This window comes from Phacochoerus africanus, chromosome 3, assembly GCF_016906955.1.
Source record: "Phacochoerus africanus isolate WHEZ1 chromosome 3, ROS_Pafr_v1, whole genome shotgun sequence".
Lineage (NCBI taxonomy): Eukaryota > Metazoa > Chordata > Mammalia > Artiodactyla > Suidae > Phacochoerus > Phacochoerus africanus.
Genome location: NC_062546.1, coordinates 204,670,660 through 204,676,222, shown reverse-complemented (window position 1 = coordinate 204,676,222; position 5,563 = coordinate 204,670,660). Strand labels below are relative to the sequence as shown.

The 5,563-nt window shown below is 45.4% G+C and overlaps 1 pseudogene; it reads right to left on the bottom strand.

Annotated features, from left to right (window-relative positions):
* Positions 1-4,613: 4,613 nt before the first annotated feature.
* On the bottom strand, positions 4,614-5,563 carry LOC125122321 (olfactory receptor 12-like; annotated as a pseudogene).

The following is a 5,563-nucleotide window of genomic DNA, read 5'->3' as shown; positions in this document are numbered from 1 at the left end:
TGCTGAGTGAAACGACCAGAAGCAAAAAGACACGTACGGTCTGTGTGACTTCTCTGGGGTTCTAACGCAGTCACATTCATCGGGACAGAAAGCTGAACAGTGGTTGCCGGTGGTGGATGTAACAGGGAACTAGGAAGCTGCTGTTTAAGACACATGGAGTTCCAGTTTTGCAAGATGAGAAAGTTCTGGAGATCTGAGACACAACAACGTGAATGCTCTACAAGCTACTGAAGTGTACACTCGAAATTAGTCAGAACAGAAAAAGCAATTTTTTCACACAGGAAAAATGTCGAAAGTTTTAAACATTAGACCAGAATCAGCATCAAAATTGCAATATGGTCTTGAAAGTCAAGGTGTTTATTCTCCACTTAAACACAATAAACTAGAGGTACGACATGTGTAACTAAGATTTCCATATCCAGCCAGGCCATGTGACCTGAGACCCTACTGGGTGGCTGTAGCATGCAAAGCATCATACGAGATGAACAGAGCAAATAAAGCACTTGTAGCCCTGAGCAGTGGTCCTCACTACAACCTGGAATGTACGTAGCACAGACACAAAGGTAACCTAGAGAGCATTAAAAATCATTTTCTTTAAGATTGTTGGAGCAATTACCCACCTACTCTTGGAGGAGTTTATCTGACTTATTCAAAGTCAGAACTAATGCTCTTCTACAAAGAGCCACTGACTCCTCACTCTTTACACCAAGCAATTTCACCAAATGATCATGTATTTACCCTTGTATAGATACAGATTGTGTTTTTCCAATTCCTTTAGAAATGTAAATGAAGACAGTAGAAGACACAAGGTAATTCTTCTGAAAACCCTGGTACTGAGGGAAAATAAAAAGAGAGAGGGAGAGGGGAGGAAGGAGGGAGGGAGGAAGGAAGAAGAGGAAATGAGGACGAAGAGGGAGGGTGGCAAATAAGAGAGGTGAAAATGAGAATGGGAGATGACAGCGTTATGGCTGGAAATGATGAGAAGGCATGTCATTTTGGAGTGGAAGCCTGGGGACTCCTGAAAGTAGAAATTGTATGAGATGAATACAGTAAGGTATGGCAAAGCTAGAAATATTTGGAGAGCCCAAAGATGAGAAAGGGGGTACAAAAATCTAGAGAGACTGGGAGCATTTCTAAGGGACCAAAGGTAGAGCAGCAGCCCCAGGACTTGACTGTTAGCCCCTCCCCAAGTTCACCTGAGCAGGGAGAGAGGGACCTTGAGAGCTGGGATCAGAGAGGCAGGTCAGGTCCCTACTGGCCCCACAGGGAGCAGATCAACAACCATGTCCAGAACACAACCATCTGCTGGTGACCATGGGCGTGAATGACTCCACTACAGACAGTCAAGCTAAAGAGGCCAGTGGGCTGTGCACAGAGAGATAAAGCCACAAGAAGGAAGGGCATGGAAAGCCTGGGCTGAGGTTGGAGTGATGCAGCAACAGGAAAGAAATGCTCGGGGAGTTGCCTTCATGGCTCAGCAGTTAATGCACCTGACTAGGATCCATGAGGATGCAGGTTCAATCCCTGGCCTCGCCCAGTGGGTTAAGGATCTGGCATTGCTGTGAGCTGTGGTGTAGGCTGGCAGCTGCAGCGCTCATTTGTCCCCTAGCCTGGGAACTTCCACATGCCACAGGTGTGGCCCTAAAAAGAAAAAAGAAAAGCAAAAAAAAAAAAATCTCAGATTGCCAGGAGGCTCCAAAAGCCAGGAAGAAGCAAGGAATACACCTTTTTTTTTCCCTAGAGCTTTCATGGGCAGCAGACCTGCTGACAACTTGATTTTGGATGTCGATGCTCCAGACCTCTGAGAGTGTCATTTCCTGTTGTTATGAGTCCCCAACTTTGTGTTAATTAGCTATGGTAGCCCTTGTGCCTGACACAGGAAGGTGGTGAGGCAGCTTGCTTTCCCCTGGTGATGTCAGCAATCCACCTTCACTTTCAAGGTATTTTTTGATTGCCGCTTTGATTCCTTCGGGGACCAATTAGCTGTTGAGAAACTGGTGTAGAGTCTCTTTGTTAGTGTTTTTGGTGATTTTTTTCTTTTTTTGAGTCCTAGTTCCACACTATTTTCTTTTCTTTTGCTTTTTAGGGCCATGCTGATGGCATATGGAGGTTCCCAGGCTAGGAGTGAAATCGGAGCTACAGCTCCCAGCCTACATCACAGCCACAGCAATGCCAGGTGCTTAACCCACTGACTGAGGCCAGGGATCTAACCCACAACCTCATGTTTCCCAGTCAGATTCATTTCTGCTGCACCACGACGGGAACTCCAAGGAAAAACGTCTTAATGAAAGTTTGATTCTGTTGAAGATATTGAGAATTGTTTAGTGGCCTAGTATGTGATCTCTCCTGGAGCATGTTCCTTATGCACCTGACAAAATAGTGCGTTTTTCTGTTTTTGGATAAAATATTCTGTGAAAAATCAATGAATTCCATCTGTCCCAGTATATCCTTTAGTGCAGGGTTTCCTTACTGATTTTCTATCTGGATGATCTTTCCCTTAATGAAAGGTGGAGGTTAATGTCCCCTATTATTATTGTATTGTTGTTCATTTATCCCTTCATATTTGTTAATATTTGCTTTGGTTTCGCTGCTTCTATATGGACTGTGTGCATCTTTGGAAATGTTATGTGTTCTTGTTGGATCGATGTCCTGAATATGACCCCAGATGCACAGAAGTCAAATGAAAAATATTCAACCGTGACCTCATTACAATTAAAAGTCCGTGGCATTATGGGACCTCAGAAGAGTGAAAAAGCAACCTCTGAGATTGGAGAAAATATTTCCAAATCTCATACCTGACATCAGAGTATAAAAAGATCTCCTACAATCAAAAACCAATAATGCAATGGAAATTTTGCCAAGAACATACACACATATTTTTCTAAATATGATCTCCATGTGGCCAACGAATACATGGGGAAATGCAGAGTTCTGACCATGATGCAGAGGGATAAGGACTTGCCGTTGTCCCTGCAGAGCCTCGGGTGGCTACTGATGTACAGATTTGACTGAGGCCCAGTCCGTGGGTTAAGGATCTAGTGCTGCCACAGCGGTTGCATAGGCTCAGATTTGATCCCTGGGCCTGAAACTTCCTTATGCTGCACCAAATATATGTATTTGGATATATACATAAGAATAATTTCTCATTTGCGAAATGAAACTCAAAACCAATGACATAATCCTCCACAATTATTAGGATGGATCCTTTTTTAAAAAAAAAAAAGTTCCTATGTTTACTAGGAGTTGGAGAAGTTGGAGCATTCTTGCCCTGTTGATGGGAATGCACAATTTAGGTACAGACACTATGGAAGTGCTTTGGAGGTTCCCTTCAACTTAAAAAGTGTTTACTACACTATCCAGTTGTCACAGGTTTGTGTGTATAATCACCCAAAATTTGGAGCTGCAACTATAAGAGATAATTGCATATGCACATACATAGCAGCATTACTCACCAATGGCAAAAGGTAGGAGCCATCCAAATAGTCATCGATGGATGAATAGACAAACTGTGGAAAATACATAGGATGGAATTGTGCTCAACTTGTAAAAAGATGAAACTACCGTCATTTGAGGGTAACATGGATGAATCCTGAGGACACTATGCCAAGCGCTATAACCAGACACAAAAAGACAAATCCTATATGTTTTACGTATCGGAGGTATCTGAAGTAGGGACTTTCATGGAGGCAGCTAGTAAGGTGTTGGTTCTCAGGAGGTGGAACTGAGGGGAAAGAGGGGGTTGTTGAAGGGTGTGCAGTTCAATTTTAGAAAACGGTGAAACTTCAGGTCTGGAGATCTATTACACAACAAGGTGAATGTACACTGCACGGCTGAAATATACCTTTAAAGTAGTTCCGACAAAAGCAGTATTTTAGAAAACAATTTAAAATTTTTACACATTTGGGAAATTCAACAAGTCATCAGAATTCAAACTACAATATGGTCTTCACATTTAAGGTGTTTGTTCTACACTAAATAATGAACATACCTAAAGCAATGCCAGGGCTATAGTGGAATTGAATAAGTGGTTACCAGTGACCTCAAATTACAATCAACAGTACATGTGTACTGAGAACCTTCTATGTGGCAGCAGCATGCAAAGCGTGTATGGGACCAAGAGACCAGTTCTATCATTGCCCAGTCGCCTTCACCCAAATCTGATATATAAGGAACATAGACATGTTATAATCTGTGGAGTTTTGAAAAGTCATTTTTTCATAGTATTGCAGAATATCTATTCCATATCATACCTGCCATGTTTTTCTGATTAAATCCAGGTGAGAGTTAAGGCTCTTCTGCTAGGTACTACCAATTCCTGAGTGTACAATGAAAATTTTCATAATGGTAATAATTTTCGAGAGGTGCAAGAAAAAATGACTGTGTTTTTTCCATTCAAATTTGGATTAGGATGGTATAAGTCCAAAAATATACTTATGGAGACTCATGGGATAACGGAAGAGTAAATGAGAGAGACAGAAGACAAAGAAGGAAGAGGAGGGGGAAGAGGAAGGGCACAAGGACAGGGAGGAGGACAAGGGGAGAGAAGGTTTGAGATAGAAGAAGATAAGAGCCTGAGAGGAGGAGAAGCCCTGCTACTTGGGGAGGAGCCCCCATCACTTGGCTGTGAGCTTGTGGCCCAGCATCCACAGGGCCTCCTTCACCTCCTTGTTCCGCAGGCTGTAGATGAGGGGGTTGAGCACGGGGATGACCAGGGTGTAGAAGACAGAGACCACCTTGCCCTGCTCCATGGACTCCACCGCGCCCGGCTGGGCGTACATGACAAAGACGGTCCCATAAAAGAGGGACACGGCCGTCATGTGGGAGCCACAGGTGGAGAAGAGCTTGTGTCTGCCTGCGCCTGAGCGCATCCTCAGGATGGTCACGGTGATGTAGGCACAGGAGATGAGGACCCCGAGTGTGGTGCCCACGATGATGAGGCCACAGATGCCAAACAAGACCAGCTCATTGATGGCTGTGTCAGCACAGGCGAGCAGGAGCAGCGGGGGCACATCGCAGAAGAAGTGGTCGATGTGGTTGGAGCTGCAGAAGGGCAGAAGGAAAGTCAGGACTGCCTGCATTCCAGAGTTGAGGCAGCCTCCACAGTACAGCCCAGCACCAGGCAGACACAGGCAGATGGGCACATGGTGATAGGGTACTGCAGGGGGCTGCAGATGGCCAGGAAGCGGTCATAGGCCATCACGGCCAAGAGGAAAGTCTCAGTTGTGCCCATCGCAGAGAAGAAGAAGAATTGGGTGGCACAGCCCCCAAAGGAGATGACCTTGGACGAGGACAGGAAGTTGGCCAGGGCCTTGGGGTAGATGACAGATGAGTAGCACGGGTCCAGGAAGGAGAGGTTCTTGAGGAAGAAGTACATCGGGGAGTGCAGACGGGCATCCAGGGTGATGACCATGATCATGGTGAGGTTCCCCAGGACGCCCGCCAAGTGCAGGGCCAGGAAGAGGGCACAGAGCAGGGCCTGGGTCTGCCGCCCACCCTGAAACCCCTCCAGCACAAACTCCTGCAGAGGCATCCCCGAGGGGGTTCCATTTGGGTGGGGTGTCAT